The sequence below is a fragment of the Thalassophryne amazonica genome, chromosome 22 (genome assembly GCF_902500255.1).
Source record: "Thalassophryne amazonica chromosome 22, fThaAma1.1, whole genome shotgun sequence".
NCBI lineage: Eukaryota > Metazoa > Chordata > Actinopteri > Batrachoidiformes > Batrachoididae > Thalassophryne > Thalassophryne amazonica.
In genome coordinates, this window is record NC_047124.1 from 18,712,717 (window position 1) to 18,738,751 (window position 26,035).

The 26,035-nt window shown below is 41.5% G+C and overlaps 1 long non-coding RNA gene across 1 annotated transcript; it reads right to left on the reverse strand.

Annotated features, from left to right (window-relative positions):
- Positions 1-725: 725 nt before the first annotated feature.
- LOC117504290 lies at positions 726-22,613 on the reverse strand. Its single transcript, XR_004558757.1, has 4 exons — positions 22,602-22,613; positions 13,479-13,487; positions 7,642-7,643; positions 726-821 (listed from the first exon to the last, which is right to left on the reverse strand). It is a non-coding gene; the product is annotated as an uncharacterized LOC117504290 (long non-coding RNA).
- Positions 22,614-26,035: the final 3,422 nt, after the last annotated feature.

A 26,035-nucleotide genomic window follows, 5' to 3' on the forward strand; every position in this document is an offset into this window, starting at 1 on the left:
ATCCACAGAATGTAGGTCTGACAGACAGACAGACCGTCTCTCGTTGATATCTCGTGCATGACAATGCAGTCGGTGGATAAAACGTGGCATTTCGGGTCCAACAAGTACGCATGTAGAATTCCATTCGATCAACAGTTGTATCAGAGCTGGGAGGGTTAATTCACTGCTCTATTGTTTTCAGTAACTTTGCGATTTCGTTTCACAAAACAACATCTTTAATGAAAATTTTGTCCTGCAGTGATGCACATCTCGTCTTTTACTCCTGCGATGTACAATTTTAAGAAAAAAATCAATGCAATTCATTTCTGATGGTGTTTCCAACCGCTTGTATTGATCAAATAATGGTTTGGTGTTTTTTCTGTCATCTGTTTTTGGTGTAACACCAACAGTGTGTACTAAAAATAAAATGAAAAACATTTTTGGATACAGTCATCTGAAGTAATTTCAAAGAAGGGAGTGCTTAGTCTCTAATTGCATTAATTTTTCTGTTATTGGCAAGACAAGGTTAGCTACCACAAATATTATACGAGCGAAGCGCTGTGCGAGCTCGCTCATGGTACAGGAAGTGCTAAATTTTGAGCCCACAGTGAAAAAGGAAATGTCAAATGTTGAACACTTTGTGGATCGACAATAGTGGAGATCTTGTGAGAATTCGGTGGAAAGTTGGCACCGAAACAGGAAATACCAAATTTTGAGTCCACAGTGAAACAGAAATATCAAATGTTGAGCACTTCTGGGAATGCTAAACTGAGAGGCGGTGTGCACCTTGACAGGTCTTGAGGTAGGTTAGTGACTATTTAGCATTTAAATTACATGTAAAACTGTAAGCTAAGTTACATGCAAGCTGAAAGGTTTTAGCCATGCTAATGCTCCCCAGAACCATTTACTGAAAATAAAGTCTGAAGGACGTAAGTAATATGGTGAGGAACTTCTAGGCATGTGACAGACAAATAAAGAAAAATGTTTAAAATTGCAAAGCACCAAGAGGGCTTTAGTGAAGCCCCCCATAAGCTGAAGGGTTTTAGTCATGCTAATGCTCCCCAGAAGCATTTAGTGAAAAACAAGTCTGAAGGACCTAAATGACATGGTGAGATGGTAAGGAAATTCCAGGCATATGAGAGGCAATTAAAGAAAAATGTTCAAAATAGTGGTGCATCAAGAGAGCTGTAGTTGGGAGGTCTGAAGCTGAAAGTTTTAGCCATGCTAATGCTCCCCAGAAGCATTTAGTAAAAAACAAGTCTGGAGGACCTAAATGACATGGTGAGGAACCTCTAGGCATGTGAAAGACAAATAAACATTTTTAAAATGGCAAAAAACCAAGAGGGCTTTAGTGAAGCATTATTGAAAAAAAAATCAGGACTTAAATAATATGGTGAGATGGTAGGAACTTCCTGGCAGGTGAGAGGCAATTAAAGAAAAATGTTTAAAATGGTGGTCCTTCAAGAGAGCTGTAGTTGGGGGGTCTGAAGCTGAAGGTTTTAGCCATGCTAATGCTCCCCAGAAGCATTTACTGAAGGACCTAAATGACATGGTGAGACGCTGAAGAGCTTCGCTCGTTCACATGTCTGCGACATATACATATTACAGATCAAGTCTTGGAGCATGCGCTGGACCACCTTGGGTACTGGCTGGCCTTTTTCCAACTTGGGCCCAATCCCAATACTCTCCCTTTTCCCTACCACTGCAGATGAAGAGAAAGGATGCAGGAATCGGGCAAAGGGAGAGTATTGGGACTGGGCACAACAATTGTTAGGGATCACACAAAGTCATTCTAAAAGGTACCAGAGGATCCTCCGAGGAGGCATAGCACCAAACGCATGCATACTGCCAGAATTAAGATGCCATGAAAATTGAATGATGCCTGCATGCTACTGTAAGATTAATGCATAAAATTCTCAATTACCACTTATAAGAGGTCAAATCCTTTGAAATCCATGGAGGGGTACCATAAAAGCTACTTTCTGTGTTAATAATTACTGACAAGGTAAAACCACTACAAGGTCAACTGGCAGTTGCGTTGCCCAATTATCAGAACAGCCCTAATAAAGATAAAAAGCTCCAGGTACAACGGAAGGAAATTCCTCAAGATAATCGTTAAATTGCTGTCACTTGAGACATCATGAGGACATTGTTTTGTTCTGAGTCACCTTTTTCGCGTACAAAGTTTAAGTTTGCATCCTGTGATACTTTGGACTAATCCTTGTCGACTGAAGGCTGTAGAGTTGCCATATCTGAGTCGCGCTTTTGTTTTCACCCAACACTTTAGTTGCGATGTTTCTGCAGTAGATTAAGACTCCAATGTCTTGTAGGTTTACACAGATATTCAGATTTCAGGTGCTTTAAATAATGCACTTGTTGGCCAAAAATTGGGTGTTTTTTCTTTAAGAAACAAAATTCCAGTGGAGTAATAAAATAAATTGTATACATTTGGTTGCTGTCTTTGTCTACACCTCTCTCTTTTCTCCTTTTTTTTGCATTTCTCCATCTGTCTATCGTCTACCTCAGCTCGGTCTGTTTTTCTACTCCCTCGAGCAAAGGCGACAGCTGCTTATCCCCGATAAACGCTTGGCATTTGGCTGGGCGAGAGATGGGAGCGAGTGAGTGAAGGACAGAGGAGCTACAGGGAAGAAAAAGAGAGGAGGAAAAGGGGGTGGGAAGGGGTTTGAGGGGCAGGGAGCATTGATCGAGACGGCGAGATGTGAAAAAGGCAGCAGGGATTAAAGAGCGTGGAGGGGTGGAGGGGGTGTTTGCTACGGCGGAGACGACGGTCACTATGGAAGAAGTGCAGAAAGGGAGGAGGCAGAGAAGAGAAGATGAGGTGTAATCATGACCTAAATTCCAAGACGCCCAGACATAATAGCGAGGGCCTTTGTGAATCCGACCGCTGCTAACACCCCCAACCCTTTACCTCAGTCAAAACAATAACAGAAGTGTAGCTCCAGGAGTCAGGGGCCAGCTTAGGGATGTCTCTACACCCACACCTAGCCCCCCTACGGTTGTGCACTGTAGTTGGCCTCACTGCAGCTGTCTCCATCTTTGGCTCACAGGCTTCTGGAAATTCCTGGAAAGGGAACTTCAGGAATGTTGGTATTGTTTCAACAGTGAGTCTGGGTCCTTTGAACTGTCTCCAGTGTTATTAGGGAACTGGATGACGTCCTTTGCGCAAAGTACCCCCAAGTGAAACGGCAATAAAAGGGGTAACAGTAGCGCCTTTTTTGGAGAGGTGATGGTCTAGTGGTTAAGCGTTGGCTTGAGACCAGAGGATCCTCTGTTCACTAAGGGCCCTTGGGCAAGGTCTTTAATCCCCATGTTGCTCCAGGTGTGTAGTGAGCACCTTGCATGGCAGCACCCTGACATTGGTGTGTTTGTGTGAATGGGTGAATGTGAGGCATCATTGTAAAGCTCATTGAGCGTCTGATGCAGATGGAAAAGCGCTATATAAATGCAGTCTATTTACCAATTACCATTTGCCTTTCCTGCGTTCCACTGCAAGTCAGTAGTCGGAATTTCAGACTTATGATCTAAATGCGTTCCAGAGCATTTTATCATACACTCAACAAAAATATAAATGCAACACTTTTGGTTTTGCTCCCATTTTGTATGAGATGAACTCAAAGATCTAAAACTTTTTCCACATACACAATATCACCATTTCCCTCAAATATTGTTCACAAACCAGTCTAAATCTGTAATAATGAGCACTTCTCCTTTGCTGAGATAATCCATCCCACCTCACAGGTGTGCCATATCAAGATGCTGATTAGACACCATGATTAGTGCACAGGTGTGCCTTAGACTGCCCACAATAAAAGGCCACTCTGAAAGGTGCAGTTTTGTTTTATTGGGGGGGATACCAGTCAGTATCTGGTGTGACCACCATTTGCCTCATGCAGTGCAACACATCTCCTTCGCATAGAGTTGATCAGGTTGTCAATTGTGGCCTGTGGAATGTTGGTCCACTCCTCTTCAATGACTGTGCGAAGTTGCTGGATATTGGCAGGAACTGGTACACGCTGTCATATACGCCGGTCCAGAGCATCCCAAACATGCTCAATGGGTGACATGTCCGGTGAGTATGCCGGCCATGCAAGAACTGGGACATTTTCAGCTTCCAAGAATTGTGTACAGATCCTTGCAACATGGGGCCGTGCATTATCCTGCTGCAACATGAGGTGATGTTTTTGGATGTATGGCACAACAATGGGCCTCAGGATTTCGTCACGGTATCTCTGTGCATTCAAAATGCCATCAATAAAATGCACCTGTGTTCTTCGTCCATAACAGACGCCTGCCCATACCATAACCCCACCGCCACCATGGGCCACTCAATCCACAACATTGACATCAGAAAACCGCTCACCCACACGACGCCACACACGCTGTCTGCCATCTGCCCTGAACAGTGTGAATCAGGATTCATCCGTGAAGAGGACACCTCTCCAACGTGCCAAACGCCAGCGAATGTGAGCATTTGCCCACTCAAGTCGGTTACAACGACGAACTGGAGTCAGGTCAAGACCCCGATGAGGACGACGAGCATGCAGATGCGCTTCCCTGAGATGGTTTCTGACAGTTTGTGCAGAAATTCTTTGGTTATGCAAACCGATTGTTTCAGCAGCTGTCCGAGTGGCTGGTCTCAGACGATCTTGGAGGTGAACATGCTGGATGTGGAGGTCCTGGGCTGGTGTGGTTACACGTGGTCTGCGGTTGTGAGGCTGGTTGGATGTACTGCCAAATTCTCTGAAACGCCTTTGGAGACGGCTTATGGTAGAGAAATGAACATTCAATACACGAGCAACAGCTCTGGTTGACATTCCTGCTGTCAGCATGCCAATTGCACGCTCCCTCAAATCTTGCAACATCTGTGGCATTGTGCTGTGTGATAAAACTGCACCTTTCAGAGTGGCCTTTTATTGTGGACAGTCTAAGGCACACCTGTGCACTAATCATGGTGTCTAATCAGCATCTTGATATGGCACACCTGTGAGGTGGGATGGATTATCTCAGCAAAGGAGAAGTGCTCACTATCACAGATTTAGACTGGTTTGTGAACAATATTTGAGGGAAATGGTGATATTGTATATGTGGAAAAAGTTTTAGATCTTTGAGTTCATCTCATACAAAATGGGAGCAAAACCAAAAGTGTTGTGTTTATATTTTTGTTGAGTGTATGTCCACCCCGTAGAGATGAATAAGTACAAGAGTGGACATTAAGCACCTTTCCGCAAGATTTTCATCCACCATCTCGGGAGAGGGACTGTTACTAAATTGAGACCCACCACTGTGCTCACAGCAACACCAAGATCCACAACTCAAATCAGTTCCCATCAGAAAAACTTATTGCATAAATCCGGCCATCCGGCACGACACACATGCAAAAACTGATCCAGCGTTCATCCTGATTTACGTTTACTGAGATGCTGTTATGTCATAGACAAACTTGGCCTACATGAATCTTACCTGAGATTCCGACTTAGCCATTCCATTGTACTTTTCAGAGTCAGAGCTCGTTTTGTCTGAGTATAATGGAATGCAGTATTATTGAGCAGTAGGGCTGGATTAAATTTTTCATGTTGGAAGAACTTGACCTGGTTGGGTCACCAATCTGTCCCATTGGGTTTACTGACAAAAAATGTAACACAAGTGACCAGTGCCCTAGGTTATGTTAGGAAAGAGGTGGTTGACTATCAGCCCAGCAGAGTGTGGGCTACAAATAGGCCTAAAGCTCCCCCCAAAATAAACCTTCTTAGATAAATGTTTTGAAACCCCAGGTTTCTTAGCTTTAGTTTCCTAATCTGATCAGGTTCCAAGGTAAAGGAACCCAAAAACCTTTGTCTCAGTCTTCCCCATGTTGGACACTGGCCCAAAAAATGGAGCGATGTCTCAGATTCCTCCCCACAAGCTGTACAAGTACTGACCTGTTGGAGTCTCACACTCATGGTGCATGCTTGGCTCCACATGATGTATGCATGCTGTAAGTACACCCTTCCCAAAATTCAGAACTTTTGAGATATAGTCATTCCCAAAAGATTAGTTCCCCCAAACATGCAAATTGTCATAACTTTGCTTACATGGCAAGATGTCCTTCACATGAGGTAACCATCATGTAAATATGAGCTTTATATATTTCAGAATAAACCCCAGTGTGGAGTAGTTAACTCAGTGTAATTTCATTTGTTTGTAGTTCTTCCTCTCCATTTGCATGTTCATCTCTCACACAGTGAACTGGAACTCGTCTTGTAATAATTGCCCCGATTGCGGAGTCAGACACAGACAGGCGTTGCGGTGAAAGACGTCTCACTGGGCCATGTCATGTGACTTGAGGTTACCTCAGAGAACTCGCCGCTGACTGCCTCATATGAGAACATGCAGTCACATTTTATCTGTCCGATCGCTCGCGGGCTGTACTGTACGGTTCATTTGTGACTGCAGTGAACAGAAATCAGGGGTGAGCAGCAACTCCAGCAACAAAAAACATTTGTATGCTTCTTTTAAAAAGACAGTTTGTGTGCTGTCTGTGTGTTTTGAAGCAGTGCATTATGTATTTGAAACACCATAATATGAACCTCATAGGAAGTCATACAGTACAGTGGTAGGATGTATAGAGTCAGTTGGTCAGTGGGTTCCCAAAATTTCCAGAAGTAACTCAGTAAAAACTATATCTTATTCTGCTTGGAAAATTTGGGTACTGATAGATACAGATGAGGACCATTGGGCCTCACTTTTTGGGCCTATTATGACCAATAACCATAACATAAAATAAATACAGAGAAACCGATGAAGCTTTGTTCTTCATTGTGTGGTCCTGATCAGTGGTGGGCACAGTTACCGCTAATTAGCAAAGCTAACTTTTTTGTTTGAAAATTAGCTTTTCAGCTAACTTCAAAAACCATTAGCGGACCAATTAGTTTCCTCTAAATAAAGTTCAGAGAATGTTTAGTTTGCTAACATTTTTTTGCTGGTATAGTTAGTAAAGCTGAATGGTCAAAAACGTTTGTAAACCCTGAAATCATACATGTTAGTTCCTGTCTTACGTGTTGGGTTTGTGATCGCCTTTGATTTTACTCAGAAGCGTTGGTGGCGCTTAAACTCAAAACTGGCTTGTCAGTAGCTGACAGTGTGCCAGAGTAAATACTAAAAGTTAGCGGTTAGCTGTAGCTTCTGCTAATTTTTTTTTTTTTTTTTTAGCAGTTTATCAGTTTAGCTTTGCAAAAGTTAATGTTTCAGTTAGCGGATTAGCAGTTATCAAAGCTAATTTTTTTGGTTAGCTTTGACCACCACTGGTCATGGTAGCTACAAAGGCCACTGCTGCTTGCTTTTAAACACAACCACGAGGAAAATGTCAGCACAGAAAGGCCGGAGTGCTAATATGTTTTCATTTGGCAGCAAAAAGCTAAGTTTTCTTAGGTTTCCTGTACTGTACTGCTTGTGTAGCAAGGTGAAGTCCGGATTGAAAAGATGTTCCCGCTAACTTGGCTAACAGGGAATTCTCCTTTGGCTGATCTGGTAGAGTTCTGTTTTTTTGTTCGATCCCACTGCTGTCCCGGCCCCAAAGGTCCCCCGGCCACAATGTTGTGACCGGATACCAGGTCTAACAGGTCAGCCAAAGGGGACTTCCCCATTAGCTAAGCTAGGGTGAACATCTTTTCATTCCGGACTTCACCTTGCTACACTTGCAAAGAAAACTAAAGGTCACTCTGTAAAACAACCTCATGACTCCATAAGCTCTTCCCAGCCATTCTCAATCTCAAAGGCCAAGAATCTACAAACATGAATGTCTTTGCTGAGATAAGTGAATGTCTCCACAAGTTCACTTTCATCACATACAGCTACGCTTTTGACGGTAGAGTCCAGGAAGTCATTAAAAAGTCTTCTCATCTTACTCTACGTAAGTAATCAATTGTTTGAAACAAAGTCATTCCAGTGCTATCCAAGGATTGTCCGAAGGGATCTGGCGCCAGTATGTAGTCATTGCTATAGATCACTGGCTAGAGTCCAAGTCTCACAACCATACTTTAAGACAGGAACCACGGGGACCTTAAAGACTTGGACCTTCAATCTTCTGCAAAGGTATCGGAATTGCCAAACACTTCTGTCTAGCAACATAGATTAAGTGGCCTAGGATAAGTTTCATCCAAAACTGAACTACTTGTCTTTGCATATCTACAATGTTGTGTTTTGCAAATAAATTGAAGCCTTAATGTCATGATTTTGGGAAACGTAAATGCATGCATCTTTGATGGGTTATCATTTCAACTCAGGAATTGGTTTTGGTGCACACACCTGTAAAATGTATGGTTTTGATTTGAGATGCAGACTTTATGGAGAGTTTTGTTACCTGCACAAATGCATAAATCAGCTTTCACAAAGAGATAATTCCTTTTTACTTTGCTGGATGCAGCAGATGGTAGTCTGAAACAAAACACTCATTCCTGGCTAGATTACCATGGGTGGATCACAGTCAAGGTCAGTTGGTCGGTTTGGGTTAAACAGAATTTGATTGTGAGTCAGGGATGAGGAGTTAGAGAGTACAGGCGTGGGAGGATTGTGGTTTTGGTGTACAGACACGGGGGAGAGAACGAGAAAGAGAGGCTCATCTGCCACCAGCGACAGTGACCAGCCACTGGATTTGCAACCTGTAATCATTCCAAATAGATGCTGCACATCCATAATAAGCATTTTGCACTCATGCAAAGTGACAATTTGCATGTATATACAACCGTTGGACAATATGGCGGCCTATTTTTGAGCCATGGCTGCACAAAGTAAAGACTGTATGAAATTCATGTCTTTGTTTTTGGGCAGAGCCGAAAGCCATTTATATAGAAGTAAGTCTTGCGTAGGCACACAGGTCCATTGTGTCTACGCTTATCCCAGGAATTGGTGGCATGAAGCAGATGAGTCTTCAACTCTTCCTGGACAGAACAGGACCCTGTTGCAGTTTACTCCCCAAGGCCAGTACCCGTTTACAGCTAGTTGGACTGGATGGCAGTCCATCATAGGGTACTTCACCCGTCAAGGTTGGGACAATGCAGATGAGTTGTCTTTTCGAAGGATACAGACAGGTAGCATATCTACTGTACATATCGAACCAAGGTCTATATTTTGGTTGTCCAACTCTTTTGATGTCCTTTGATGCTGGTTTGTATCCCCTATATTCTAAGGGTGTAACAATTAATTGATACGAATCAAAAATTGATTTGTAAAGCAATTCGTAGATACTACATCAATGCACAGACTTATACCCCCATGGATAGAAATGTGCCAAGAACAAATTGATGGTTCAGTTTTAATGTTATAAGTCAGTCAAGATTGTTTCACTACTACTTTTACTACTCTTGAAACTCTCAAAAGTTCAGCCCATGTATTTAGATACACATCATATCATTATTTGAGGAAGGGATGCACCGGATTACAAATCATGAAGCAGATAAGGGTCTGAAGGTGTAGCCACATGATGATGGATAGAGTAAACTGTTAAGTTACTTATTTCAATATTTTGTCTGGTGGCAAATTTGTATAATCTGTTGGTCTCCTGTTGATTTGGGGCTCTGGACAGATGATGTCACATTTCCACTTGCGTAGAGAGCTGAATTCTGCAAATAGATTTTTCTGGTTTCAGTACATACAGTGAGGAAAATAAGTATTTGAACACCCTGCGATTTTGCAAGTTCTCCCACTTAGATATCATGGAGGGGTCAGAAATTTTCATCTTAGGTGCATGTCCACTGTGAGAGATATATTCTAAAAAAAAAAAAAAATCCGGAAATCACAATGGATGATTTTTTTAATAATTTATTTGTATGTTACTGCTGCAAATAAGTATTTGAACACCTGTGAAAATCAATGTTAATATTTGGTACAGTAGCCTTTGTTTGCAATTACAGAGGTCAAACATTTCCTGTAGTTTTTCACCAGGTGTGCACACACTGCAGCAGGGATTTTGGTCCACTCCTCCATACAGATCTTCTCTAGATCTTTCAGGTTTGGAGTTTCAACTCCCTCCAAAGATTTTCTATTGAGTTCAGGTCTGGAGACTGGCCAGGCCACTCCAGGACCTTGAAATGCTTGTTACAGAGCCCCTCCTTAGTTGCCCTGCCTGTAAGTTTGGGGTCATTGTCATGCTGGAAGACCCAGCCATGACCCATCTTCAATGCTCTTACTGAGGGAAGGAGGTTGTTTGGCAAAATCTTGCAATACATGACCCCGTCCATCCTCCCTTCAATATGGTGCAGTTGTCCTGTCCCCTTTGCAGAAGAGCATCCCCAGAGTATGATGTTTCCACCCCCATGCTTGACCGTTGGGATGGTTTTCTTGGGGTTGTTCTCATCCTCTAAACATGGTAAGTGGAGTTGATTCCAATAAGCTCTGCCGGCTTGAGCAGGGGGACCTTGCTGCCCTGCAGGATTTTAAACCATGACAGCATCATGAGTTACTAATGTAATCTTTGTGACTGTGGTCCCAGCTCTCTTCAGGTCATTGACCAGGTCCTCCTGTGTAGTTCTGAGCTTTCTCAGAATCATCCTTACCCCACAAAGTGAGATCTTGCATGGAATCCCAGACCGAGGGAGATTGACAATCATCTTGTGTTTCCTCCACTTTCTAATAAATAATCATAACAGTTGTTGTCTTCTACCAAGCTGCTTGCCTGTTGTCCTGTAGTCCATCCCAGCCTTGTGCAGGTCTACAGTTTTGTCCCTGGTGTCCTTAGACAGCTCTTTGGTATTGGCTATGGTGGACAGGTTGGAGTGTGATTGATTGAGTGTGTGAACAGGTGTCTTTTATACAGTTAACAAGTTCAAACAGGTGCAGTCAATACAGGTAAAGAGTGCAGAATAAGAGGGCTTCTTAAAGAAAAATTAACAGGTCTGTGTGAGCCAGAATTCTTGCTGGTTGGTAGGCGTTCAATACTTATTTGCAGCAGTAACATACAAATAAATTATTAAAAAATCATACAATGTGATTTCCAGATTTTTCTTTTTAGATTATGTCTCTCACAGTGGACATGCACCTAAGATGAAAATTTCAGACCCCTCCATGATTTCTAAGTGGGAAAACTTGCAAAATCACAGGGTGTTCAAATACTTATTTTCCTCACTGTATATGCATGCTGGGGGAAGCTGGATTTGAGCGGGATTTGCGGAGGTCTCAACACAAATGTGGGTAAGAATCAACAACTCGGCAGCACCTTCTCATCAAGAGAATCTATTGGGCACTCTGAGGTCCAGATAAAAAAAGATTAAAAGTATCCAGTCATGTCATCTTTTTCTTTCAGGTCCTTTCTCTGCTCAGGCAGAATTTACACCCCGCACAAGAGCTTTAGCTGGTCAGAAGCCCTGTCTGAAGCACTGGACAGCTGTGGGATATAAATGCATGATTATTGTAAAAGTAAATAACAAGTAGATGACAAAACGTTATACTAACATGCAAGCAGTGGGAAAACTCTCCACCTGATGTCCGCTCAAAATTTTGAGCATGCACAAAACTTTTCATCGGACTCGGCGGACATCAGGTGACAAGGAACTCATTTTGTGGATGGTCTTTTGCAGGATAAAAACAAACACAAATGGAATTCCAGACTTTGTATCAGGTGTTATGATTCCTTGATCTGCCATGGTGTGACACGGGCTTAAGATTCTCCAGTGACAGGACACCAGGCCATTGCCGGTTACTTCCCCAGCTAAGAGTCGTAGCATTTACAGCTGGGTGGACTAGGACAATGTAGATAAGTGTCTTGGCCAAAGAAAAACATAGATGGGAAGCTTGACTTGACTGGTAGCCCAATTCCTATCCCAATATGTACAAATCATCAAAAAATTTAACAACGCTGTTATTCCACAAACATTCCGAGTAGCCCACTGGTTCCACATTTTGTCTGATGGCTGCTCAGAACACAATACAGTTATTCAGCACAAGCGAGAATGACTATATTAAAAAGTACAGGAGACTAAAAATGAAAATGAGAGAGGTCTCACAAGGAGAGTGAGGAAGATCTGCCAAACTGGTGAGTGCTGTGAAAACCTACAATTACCCAAACTTTATGTTCAGCTGAGGCCAAATTATTGTAGGTGTGCTCTCGAACAGCAGCTTCCTTGACAATCGCCCACCATGGTTCAGATCCAAATCTGGAAGAACGACGACTAATATAAACCAATGGCTAAAAATACTTAAATGTGTTTGGGATATAAATAATCCTAACAACTAATGTTAGGGACACGTCCTGTCTTTGTTCCAAGCTGAAAAGGACCCGTGAAGAAAAATACAGAGTGGGAGATGGAAAGAAAGATGAGGGCGGGATTGCACAAATAAAAGGGAGACAGGCAACGTAGGTAGCAAAAGAGCAAGAGAGAGAGAGAGAGAGAGAGAGAGAGAGTGTGTGTGTGTGTGTGTGTGTGTGTGTGTGTGTGTGTGTGTGTGTGTGTGTGTGTGTGTGTGTGTGTGTGTGTGTGTGTGTGTGTGTGTGTGTGTGTGCATTTGACACAAACTGAGCACCGTGGAAAATGATGTGGCACTGGCATGGAAAAAGTGGAATGTGACAACTTTCCCTCACCTTCCCTCAGACAAAGTAACAAGTGGCTTGTGGCCAAACATGGCCAAGTGAATGCCTTTATTGCAAGAGACAGGAAAGGAGGCTTAGATGATGTGTTTTTTTTTGGGGGGGGGGGGGGGGGGGTCCTCACAATCAATGTCCAACATATCACACATGTAAACAAAAAAGGTGAAATCATGTCAGTAATTGGTCTTTACCTTGAAAACCACATCAATTCTCCACCAACTTTACAATGAATTTGGTAGGTAGGTTGATTGTTGGTAAACTCCAACTAAGCTATTTCCACCAAGGCAAAACCAGATGTATTCTATTACGCTATGGTTATAGTTAGAGTTAAGAGAACGGGGAGGATTATGGGACATGTTTCATGACGGGGGCATGAAAAAACAAAAACAAAAAAAAAACATGAGACTGGGCTGGTCTGAACATACATTTTTGTTCATCCATTCAATATCTGGATTGGGACCAAAGTACATAGACAATCATGGGATCATGAACATTTGTCTTTGATCTTTATTGTCCATGATCCTGTTCACCCACCTTTGTTTCTGATTGGTGACCTGTAATCCTGGTCCTGTTCTTAGTGATAACTCATCTTTAATCCTGATTTTTAATTGTGATCAGTCATCTTTGATCCTGATAATTAAACTTGCATATTGATTGCAGAATTCATATCTTGATTAGTCATCACTGATCCTGTTCACTCATCTTTGATGCCATGTCTCATGTTCATGTCCTGTTTCATGATAATGATCTTGGATGCAACCTGCTGAACTTTGAGCCTGATTGCTTGATTTGGATACTGATTTCTGATTGCTTTGATCCTGTAATCTTTATGGCTCTTTGATCCTGATTACAGGATCTGATTATAGGACCTTTAATCTTGTAATCAGTATAAAAGGCATGAGGATTAAGGCATGGGTCTGACCTTTTGATCCTGTAAACAGGATGAAAGATGATAGGATCAAGATCAAAAGTTTCATGATCAAAGATGAAAGACCAATGGTAGAATCCACAACTGGGTTCTTCCTTGATCCAAAGCATAACGCCCAAACCACATTTCATTTAAACTGATTCGTGTACTTTTGAGATATTCTGCTGACAATTAGAAAACAGACAGAAGGGCAAATGTTGACAGAGGCTTAGCCTTTTGAACAGAAATAATAAAACTAGTGCCGCACTAAAACATTTTCTCATATGGTTCCACAAAACAGTAGGGCTCAAGAAACTGACATTAATGATTTTACAGTAGTCTGTGAGAGTGGCTGTGTACTTTTCTGCCTCAGTGTAAAAGAAAAACAACAGCGGAGCAGCGTGCAACCATTGGAATCTCACAGGAAGAAGAGAAACAACAGTGGAGCAGTGAAGTGCTTTCAGTGGACCTCTGAAGACTCTGATGTCTTTTTTTTTTTTAACTTTGTTTGGACTTTAGGAAACGATGAAGGTAGAAAATTGAAATGTAAGTTTGAGCTATAATTACTGAAGCAGTGGTAACGACATATAAGAACCACAAATAACAACCCCCCCCCCCCCCCCCCCCCCAAAGAAACAAAATGCACCTCAAAGGACATTAAATATTGGTACTACATGGCAACGCTTAACAAAATGCTGTGATGGTAACTAGAAATTCAGCAGATTTGTGTCCATCATTTACCCAATATAATGCTTAAAGTGATAGACTTTCTGTGGTCTAGTGACCCTTGGCCTGTTTAACTGAGGAATCAAAGCACTGTGTTCCTCCAGACATACACATCACTGTGGCAAGATGACTCTGCTGTACTGTCTTTTTGGGATAGCTAATTTGTGCATATGTATCAGGTTGATCCTCCTGTCAGGGTATTTCATATTTCTGGAACCAGTATCTGGTGGCTAATTTCCTAGACAGCTGTAAATCATCCAAGGGAGATGGCAAAGGTGGTGAAACAGTTAAGGGTGGGTAAAGCTGCAGGGACGCAATTTCTTGAGCTGGGTGAAGACGCTGTTCTCTTGGTGTTGCAAGGGCTTTTGGGTCAGTGGATTGTAAATTAATTGAATATTTATCCTTTCAGAAAAAAAATTCCGAATGCACATATCATGGAGCAGACAGTGTAAGTGTGACTGCCCTGTAAGAAGGCTTTATCCAACTGACCAATTAAAATGAGCTCAGATGAAGGCATCATTTGACCCAATGTGAAGCTGCGCTGCAATTTTAGCACAACAAGCAATCAACCGTGTCTAAAAATATAACTTCACTGACTGCTCGAAATCCAAAGTACAGTCTTTGAAATGACACTTAATAGCAATTCACATTTTTGCTAAATCGGGCCACCGATTGAAACTAATTAAAGCCTGTTGCAACTGGGAATAAAATGAAGCTTCATTTTGTGCAAGTGGATGAAAAAGAGAACTCGATTGACTTTGATCTATTCAGGGCCCTCGGTAGCGGCTGAGGTCTGTGACGTGGGCTCTCTCATTATAGGGTCAGAGTTTGCAGAGGCTGTTATTGGCTAAACAGTGGTTGGTGGTGGTACACTGAATAATGGATCATTGGCCCTGCTTTTTTTTTTTTAGGTAAAATGGGCATCTAGTAAATGAAGGGCTGGTTTGCGCTTGTGGCCTCAGTGACATACGATATGGGGCCACAAATGTCACCAGCGCACACAAAATAAACAGTAAATGCCATATGCATCCATATAAATACAAGGCCATTTGATAGCCATTATTCCACACTCAGCAACAGGTGCCGTTGGCGGAGTGTGTGTGTGTGTGTGTGTGTGTGTGTGTGTGTGTGTGTGTGTGTGTGTGTGTGTGTGTGTGTGTGTGTGTGTGTGTGTGTGTGTGTTGGGGTAATGTGAAATGAGAACCATAATGACTGTATTTATGGGTTATGGTGTCACATACATTTGCTTTAAGTTAGGATCTTGAGGGGTGTCTTCATTAAGATGAAAAACCCTCCAACGTTGCGCAATGACAAGAGGAAACTGCACTTTTTTATATTCCAGATTTAAAATGAAATGCTGAAACCCATTCTTGGAATGCCAATGGCCTGTTAATGATGTTGAAGGTCATCTGGACCCAATCGAGAATCACCGATCCTTCACAGAGCATCTGACACTGAATCAATGTTCAAAGGCGCTTTGAGGTATCAAACCGTTGACCTTTTGGTCAGAGATGGAGCTTTGTAACCCTTTGTGTAACCTCTAATTCATCAGGACGGTGAGGTGATAAAGAGAAACTGGGGCTTATGGAAGTTGAGAAGGCAAGTTATGACTGAACACTTGTGCTGATGAAGGTTTGGCATCAAACCAGGATAACCTGAGAAACCCTGGGTATGTGAAGCTCTTGGGGCCTCAGGCAACCCCGTCACCCGAGGGTTGCAAACTTTTTAAGTTCAAAAAAGATCCTGAAACACTGTGTAAAAATATCAGAGAGTGTATTGGCACTACGGTCCGATGGCTGTTTTTCTGCTTTAATTGTGCTGGTAGGGGGTGCTGTTTTATATCTCTTGTTACTCAAATGTGGTGTCCACAGGGGGTTTTGTTTTACCACACTACAAATAACATCGAAGCCCATGGTCAAGTCAGGCCATGTCAAGTCTTGGCGTATGCTCTGGTGTGACACGTCACCACATCCATCATACTATGGAACCACTTTGAGTCCTTAGGATAGTTAAAAAACAAAATAAATCAGCTGTATTTCATGAGACCCGTTTTGTCGCTAAATTAATTTTTCCTCAAACTTTGGACCACAGTTCTACAGCAGTATTACAAAATGTCCAACGTTTCCACATTTTCTAAATGAACCGCATTGTGATTTCTTCAATGGAATGGTCCATCAATCATAAGTTTATACTGTGTCCTTTAAAGGCATATATTGGCATTTATATAAGGGCTGAGTGGATCCTTGTTATTTGATTGGTGCTTTGTATGTCACGTGACATGGATTACTGGTCCCATTTGTGTTGCGTTGCATTTAGCGTGCAAATATAGTTCCATTTACCATGGTTCCATACATTTTGTACCACTGCACACTGCGAACTCCGCCCACGCACACACTATGGGGTGGCATTTAGTTAAACATAGCGGCGTTTGTTTTGCTGACGGACGGCGATTTGAACGAGCTTTGAATGGTGCTAATTCTTCTAACACCCACGCACAAAAAACCCAAACAAACAAATCCGCTACACCTTAAGCCGGACTGAGCAACTACACAAATTTTTTATTTTTTTGGGGTGGGGGGGGGGGGGGGGGGTATCACGGACTATCGAACGGTTTCTCCAAGTTGACTGAGAACAATTCTGGACTCCTATTTAAAGTTCGTGTTGGACTGTTGATGTCAAAGCACCACACCAAAATGTAAGTCCCTTTTCTCTTGTTTCTAAATTAATATAATATCAAATGACAAGCATCTGTTTTAGCTGTAATATAAAACAAATAATGAATGTTTTTACATTCAATGGAACAAATATTTAATTCAGTGAAAGTTGTAACGTACCATTCGCCTGGTTGAATGATACGTTCCAACTTTCACCTCATGAAATATTTGTACCATTGAACTCTTAAACATTCATTATTTGTATATTATTGATCACTCTTAATGATAAGACATCAGTGCACTTTTAAGTCCGTGTACCAGCTCTGGTCAGGTTACTGTCACCTTATTGCATATTTAGTGTGTCAGACCAACCTGTAGTACGTGTTTACTGCCAAATAATGTCACTGTTTGTTTCTACTAAAACAAATATTTGTCTTTTTCATGACATTTAGGATAAGACACTCTGGTTATGAGTACTGTTGAAAGCCGTAATGGGTCAATAACAGGAAAAACGACTCATGCAGGAATAGGAGAGGACACAACACTGGAAGGTACATTGAGCCAAATGGCAGCTATGAAATGGCAGATACCGTCCCGCCGGAGTTGCGCTGACCTTGAAATGCTAATGGTTATTAACGAGACCCACTGGAAACACTGTTATTACTGTCGGTCAGCATACCAAAAGTCTGCAAATGGCATAATGGTGAAATGATGTAAATTATTGGAGGTTCACCAGTGAGGGGTGATGCCGAGCCTGAAGCATTTTCTGATGCAGGACCATGGTCTCTGATTTGGAGGTACTGATCCTCATCCCATTTGCTAAACACTCAGCTTCAAGCCTGCTCAATGAGCAGCAGTGTGAGGTCACTGCTTTTTGCAGATGATGTGGTTCTGTTGGCTTCGTCAGACAGAGAAGTTATTCTGTGGTCAACAAACTGCATTCCCTCCAGTAAAACATGTACATGATGCTTACCCAATGTTAAATAAAAGTCTACACACTCATATTTATTTATTTATTACATTAAAAATGCTGGCTTTTTGTACAACAATTACATATACCTGGGAGGATATGTGAACACCTACGTAATGAAACTTGAAGGTTGGGGAACCCATTAAGCTTTCTTTCAGAATCAAAGGGTGGATCCTAACTTTGATCTGTAATGCTGTCCTTTGATCTTGATTGCCTGGCCTCTGATTACAGTCAACTGGCTTTTTGTACAACAATTACATATGCTCGGGAGGATATGTGAACACCTACGTAATGAAACTTGAAGGTTGGGGAACCGATTAAGCTTTCTTTCAGAATCAAAGGGCAGATCCTAACATTGATCCATAATGCTGTTCAAAGATCTTGATTGCCTGGCCTCTGATTACAGTCATCAATCAGGTCAAGGTTGACTACTGGGATCAGGACCAACATTTGCAATCAAGAACAAATACAGTCATCAGAATCAAAGGTCAATGCTCAGAAACAAAGATCAGGGCTAGAATATAAGCAGATCACAATCAAAGTCAAAATCTGTATCAAGGTTCAGTGAACAGGATCAAAGATTTGCAATCGAGATCTAAATCAGTAATCGAGATCAAATTTCAGAAGGTAAAATCAAATGTCAATGCTCACAAAGGTCAGGATCATAACTAACGATCCACTGACAGGATCAAAGATCAGTCATTTGGATAAAATATCAGTACCACGACCAGTAAAGCCTTTTTTGACAGCATCAACTGAAGACCTTCCGTACAGTGACCCAGTGTGAACCCCTGACCCCAGGACATCAGTTGTAAAAGCCATCATCTTAGAATCTTTTTGTTAAATGTTTGACAGCTTCCACCATTATAAGGTGTTGTACTCTCTAAGTAATTATGGCCACGCCCCTCAGCTTTTAGACCAGTAAGCTCCTTCTTGAGGATAGATTTTAATTCCTCGCTACAGACTGATTATTACTATGTTTCACTAATACCTGACAGACATTTCCTGAAGAAGTAAAGAATACGGTTCTTTACAAATGGAATGTGTTTATATAAAATTTGAACAATGAAAACAAAAATCCAGATGGAGGATATCTTTTATATACTCTGGGTTGTATTTGTATAATGCCTTTGTACAGGCGCAGCCAAAAGAGGATTCAGTATCATATGCTGTAATCAGCCTCTGAGCCTGAACATGGGGGGGTCTCCTCTACTGATGAGCTTAGGGACCTGAAATCCCGTTTTATCTGCTTATATTTCCTGCACTCATAACTTTTGGGATTTAAAACAAGCTGGGGGTCAAGGTAAGGTCGCCCCTTGGAGGATTTATGTGTTACAGTCCCTCGGTACTCAGTTGATCATATGTTCTGCCCTTTTTAAGGCAAACGTTCATAAAAATGCCATTGAGGGGTCTGGTGCCAGTTTGTCGCTCATCTATGTAAAAAAAAAAAAAAAGAAAAAGCACAATGATTTCACACGCAATTTCCAAACCACAGGCTGCACCATCTCCTGGGAGCCAGTTTAAGCAAGCACAGAACAAAAGCGCTGGTGAAAAGGAGGCGGACGGCTGAATATTGGATCACCAGTGTGTCCCTCGTTTCCTCGTCTTCTGAGAAATGGGGGTAATCCCGCTGTGCACCCCAACCAAGATGAGAGGGATTCCTGTCTCGCTGAGGACGGAAATGGAGACCAGCAGAGAGTTTGAAATGAGAGGATGACAGATGAGAAAGAAAAGGAGGCAGAGTGCATCCCATTACGTTTTTAAATTGGATCCTCTCCGCATCTTTTAGGAATACCTACACTGAGTTCAGCGTGACTTTATTCTCATCCCAGTGCCACCACTGGCTGATTTCCTATCCCAAAATAGATAAGTGGGCGCTCCCGCGGACCCATCTTCCTGGAAACGTACATGGGCAAACCATTTCCTGACTTAATGATCATACTACAGACAGCGTAACATTCTCTAGTGAGATGTTTCTACTATCTTCCATGGTTGGGGAAGTCACAGGTACTGTGCCTTGATAGAGGGAGTGGCAACATGACGAGCCGACTCATGGTGCCACCTTGGGTTCAAAATAGCATTCGCTGTTAATCTGTCTGCATGTAAATCCAGCTATTTTACTGATTTATCCGCTGAAAATGCCAGGTTACTGTGCATTTGGATGCACAAATATAGACACAGCAAGGGCTTCAAGATGTACAGTTTCCCTTCAGATCTGAACAGAAGAAAATTTTGGGAAAATAAAGTCAGCCATGTGGGATGGAAGCCGACATCATCGTCAAAGCTATGAGAGGTAAATTTATTGTTCAGACCCATGTCCAGTAAAACTCACCTAAAACATCATTGTATAAACCGGATATTCGCAGTCACTGGACAAAAAAGTCTCAAAGTTTTTGTATTGTTTTCCAGGTAATAAACATCGTATATAATGGATTTTGTACAACGGATTTTCACTCACATCGGATAAAATGTCCTGTCCGATCGCAATGTTTTTCCATTAAACCCCTCGCATGTGGGACCAGAGTCATTTCCGTGATTAAAAGCCCGACCATTTATTTATTTTTTCACACTGTGTTAAGACTCGGAGCCGCAGCCTGACGTGCACCTGTTAAATCAGACACAAAAGGCTGTGATTTGATGCTTTGCTGCTTTCACTGCTTCGTCTGCCATCATATTATAATAGTTTTTTTCAGTGTGCACTCTGATTCCATTCTGATAATGGCTCAAATACATTTGGCAGAAAAAAAATTTCAGAGGTAATTTTGACCCGGTCATTAAATGAAGCGCACATCCTGATTCAAGTTTCCCCGTAGATGTTCGGCGCCTGTAATGAATCTGTTACATACATATCGCTCACATCGGATCCCAATGTATTTCCATTAAAAACCCCAAGCAGTCTGGATGTGCAGAGGTATACAAATTAGAATTCAGCTCTGACACTCGCCGATTTGAGGAAAGTGGGACCGGAGTCATTTCCGTGAGACCTGAAGCCTGACATGCACCTGTTAAATCAGACACAAACAACTGTGATTTGACACTTTTCTGCTTTCAATCCTTTGTCTCCCATCATAACAGTTTTTACAGTGTGCACTGATTAAAAATGTATCTATCTATCTATCTATCTATCTATCTATCTATCTATCTATCTATCTATCTATAAAAACAAAATCTAGTGGCCACATTTTTCTGTGTATTCCTATTTAGAGCGTACAAGTCTTGATTACTTATACAGAGTGCATGTCTTTGTATCTTTACCGATAGATCAGGGGAGGCAGAGTTGCTATTTTTTTTTGCTGCTTGACATCTTTGTTGCATCATAAACGCATAATTTTGACATAATAAAGTGTTTAGAAAGACAGGGGTGATATCCACCCACCTCTGAAAAATGATCTTTCTCAACATGACTTACTTGAAAAGACTAGACTTGAAAATATAATCCAGCTAAACAGTGAGCCAAGGGAAAGGTGCAAAGACTAGGACAGAAGGAATGGGAAAAGGTGGTGTAGGAGTAGAGATGAAGATGAAGCAGAAGAATGAAAGATGGAAAAAAAGGTATAGAAGCAAAAGGAACATACACTCAAAGACTCAATGGTAATTTTATTAGGTGCACCTTGTTAGTATTGGATTGGACCCCCTTTTGTCTCAGAACTACCTTCATTTTTCGTGGCATAGATTCAACAAGATGTTGGAAACGTTGCTCAGGGATGTTGGTCCATATTGGCATCACATCATGCAGTTGCCCATTCAGCCAGTCTGCCCATTCTCCTCTGACTGCTGACATCAACAAGGCAACACTCATGGATATCTTCTCTTTTTTGGACCATTCTCTGTAAACCCTAGAGATGGTTGTGAGTGAAAATCCCAGTAGATCAGCAATTTATTTTAATACTCAGACCAGCCCGTCTGACACCAACAACCATGGCACGGTCAAAGTCACTTAAATCCCCTTTCTTCCCCATTCTGATGCTCGGTTTCAACTTCAGCAAGTCGTCTTCACCACGTCTAGATGCCTAAATGCATCCAGTTGCTGCAATGTGATTGGCTGATTAGCCATTTGTGTGAACAAGCAATTGAACAGGTGTACCTAATAAAGTGGCTGAGAGTGTATACATCTGACAGACTGCCGAGAAGGAGAGCGAGAAAGAGCCAGTGAACTAAATGAAGGCTTATAGTGCGAGGATAAGGGTGAGACGGGGTTAACTAATTCGAGCCACATTTCCTCCCGTGGGATCTGGACCGCACACTCTGCCTCGTACACAGACTAAAGCTACTGAAACTAACAAGATTTCAGGTGATTTGTATCCAATTCACTTTCTCTTCTATTACATTTGGATTGAGTGATAAATAGTGTAGGAATCTTGAAGGGTTACCCCCTGAGCCCATTTAGGCACAAACTGTGGCACCATTGTTGTCTGTTTTTTGGCATTCTGGACAGCAGTGCCACTGTGGCTGAATTATTTTTCATATATCTTCAGAATGGAAAGCATTGCCATGACTAAAAAATGCTGATAGGGTCAATGACCCTCAATCAAATATCCCACTAGTCTACTCTTGAATTTTAGAGAAGGACTTTCAAATTGAATCCCCCAGATGTTATTTCTTTTTGAGAGGTGACAAACTATGTTTCATGAATGTTTAATTTGGGATTCCATGGGCACATTTTGTTCAGGATTAGGTACACTTTCTGCAGATCTTCTGAAATTGCTGTTTTGTTGAGCAATAACACTACACTGTTAAACCGAACACTCCATTTTAATACAATAATTATTAAGTTAATGTAACTCAAACTTTGAAAAAAGTTCTAGTCACTCATTTCCATTAATTAAACTAACTCAAAAATTAATTGCTGTTATAACTCAATTCCTTTAAGTGCATTTAAAGTTTTGGGGCATTTAAGTGTTGGTGATGTATGTACTTTTAACAATTAAATTTTTGAAAGTTATTTTATTTAAGTTTGCAAACTCATATGGTTTAAGGCAGTCAGTTTCCTTATGTGGTTTGAGATCAACTAACTCACTGAGTTTTACAGTGCATAATTTCAGAGGCATTTGTCTGTTTGTTCCCCTACTGCTCCCAGGTTGGCAGATTCTCACCAAACTTTGCATGTAAATGAAAGACAACTTCAAAACTGGTCTAGAAGGGTTGTTATAACAAATGTTAAGGCCATTGGGGTAAAGGGACAATCTGGTAGACATCTTATGTAGGTGGATTGTGGAACTGTCCAGGTGAGATCAAATTTGCCAAAGGTCCATCACTGGAGTTTAGGTCATGTCTGTCTGTTGGCCTACTTCTCCCAGGTCCTTTCATTGAGCTCTACCAAACTTGCTACGTCGGTGACAGTTGACCACAAAATTGCTCTTAAAGAATTTTGGCAAAAGTCAAGGAAACTGATTGTCAACCGCACTTTGGCGGATTCTAAAATTGTCTTCACAAAGTCATTATTTTGGCGAAGGTCAAGGCCATTGGTGTCCAATGTCCAATTGCCATAGTCTTACTCTTCAACTCATTCCGGAAAGGGCCAAGAGAGTGCAGGTTTTCTTTGTGGGTGGTTGCAAAGAAAACCTGCACCCTCTAGGAAAGTATAAAACAATGCAAACACTTCTTCCAGGTAGAGCACCCAAGCACTTCAACATTAAGGGAGTAAAATTCACAAATACGTACCTAAGGCCTCTTTTTTTTTTTTTTTTTGGCATACAGTTGTATGTAGGCACATGTGTGGATTGGAAGGGGCATTAATTTTAACCTGTATGTATTGTGCTCTTCTGTTTTTGTTGCTTCGTGCTGACTCTCTTCCTCTGGTGTCTCTGTGACTGTTTCCGTGTCTATTTTTACTTTTAATAATGGTCGTCTTTCTCTCAGTCAATCTCTGTCACTCCTTTTTATGTTTTCCTTGTCTGTTTCTCCAGACAATACGACGTCTGCTCTTTACAACATATCGGCGCTTTTGCTTTGCCTCGCTCGACCCATAACTGGTCGTCTGGGTTCATTCTCTCACAATGTGCACATACATAAACTCATGAGGGAGAACACCAATGACAGAAAGGAAGGGGAGTGGCGGCTGGTGGCGCCTGAACCCTGCTCAGCGTCTGCTGTTGATCTTGGTTGCAGTAATATTTCACTGAAACACTAATAGCTAACTGCATATATAATGCCTAATCACAAAAAGTTATGATGGTATGGAAAATGCAAACACCCCACCCTACAGTGATTCTTACATTTACTTTGACTTCTGTTTGATTGCAGACAGTTTGAACCCAAAATATTTTATATTTTCTATGTTTAACCTCACTTCATTTTCTAATTTCTGCCCTAAATATATTGAAAATAATAATAACGAGCAATCAGAGATTTCTGACGTCCACCAATCCGGATCTGGATCACCTCCAAAATTCAGATGAGTCTTCCATGCCCTGATATCTACTGTATGTGTGGTGCAAATTTGGTGAGAATCCGTGAAGTAGTTTTGAAGAAATCCTTCAAAGCCTATATAAAGGGAACTCTTGATCCAGAATCTGTATCTGGATCTGGGTCACCTCTAAAATTCAGATGAGTTTTCCATGCCCTGATATTTATCTGTGGTGCCAATTTGGTGTGAAACAGTTTTGAAGAAGTCCTTCAAAGCCTATACAAAGTGAAATCTTGATCCAGAATCTGGATCTGGATCACCTCCAAAATTCAGTGGAGTCTTCCATGCCCTGATATCCATCTGTGGTGCAAATGTGGTGAGAATCCGTGAAGTAGTTTTGACGTAATCCTTCAAAGAGTATATTCAGTTAATCTTAACCCAGAATTTGGATCCGGATCACCTCCAACATGTAAAGGTAAATGGTAAATGGACTGCATTTATATAGCGCTTTTCCATCTGCATCAGATGCTCAAAGCGCTTTACAATAATGCCTCACATTCACCCCGATGTCAGGGTGCTGCCATACAAGGCGCTCACTACACACCGGGAGCAATAGGGGATTAAAGACCTTGCCCAAGGGCCCTTAGTGATTTTCCAGTCAGGCGGGGATTTGAACCCAGGATCTTCTGGTCTCAAGCCCAACACCATTAATCACTAGACCATCACCTCCCATCACCTAAAGGGTTCTTCTATGGTCTAATATGTATCTGTAGTGAAACTTTCATCAAAATCTGTGCAGTAGTTTTGACGTAATCCTGCTAAAAAACAGACAGGCGAATAAATAAAACAATTTTAATAAGATTAATAATAATAAAAGTTGGGATGGGGCCAATTTAGGGCTAGAAATGAGAAATTCTAAATAATTATTTCAAACAGGTGATTATAATCATCTACGTAAGTAAGACCCTTCAGCTGCTCTCTTGTTTGCCACAGCAAATCTGAGGTGGATCTGCATGTTGATTTGGTGCAGGTTTTACACCTGATGCCCTTCCTGACGCAACAACACATTACATGGAGAAATGTGGCAGGGGTGGGGTTTGAACCGAGAACCTTCACCACACTGAAATCACGTGCACTAACCACTTGGCCACAACCCCTGCAGGTTAGTACAAAAGCAGTATCCAAGAAAGGCTGAGTCCCCAAAGATGGGAAAGGGAGCACCAGATTGTCAACAAATGCATGAAAAAAATTATTGAAATATTTAAAAACAACATTCCTCAAAGAACGCTTAAAAGGGATTTGCATATTTCACCTGCTATAGTATGTAACATCAAAACATTTGAAAAATCTGGAGGAATTTCAGTGCATAAAAAGCAAAGGACCATGTTCTCTAATTCTTCAGATGGCACTGCATCAACAACCATTATGCATCAATAGCTGATATAACCACATGTGCAAGGGGTGACTTTAAGAAACCGTTGTCAAGCACTACAGTATGGAGTTACTTTCAAAAAATTCCACTTAAGCCTTGTGGTAATCTTTTCCAGACGTTGCATCAACATCTCTGATCTCAGAGGTATACATAGTAGAAGTAGAAATACACAGTAGAAATGTGTATTGTAATCAGATGAATCAGGTTTTTTTTTTTTTTTTACTCCAGAGTAAAGACAAAAAGGACCATCCCGACTGTTATCAGCATGAAGTTCAAAAAACAACGGTCTGTCATGGTATGAGGTTCTGTCAGTGTTCTTGGCAAGGGTAATTTACACTTTTGTGATTCCAGCATTAATGCTGAAATGTACACTGAAAACAACATATGCTGCCTTCAACACAATGTCTTTTCTCAGGATGTACATGCATTTTCCAACAAAAACAA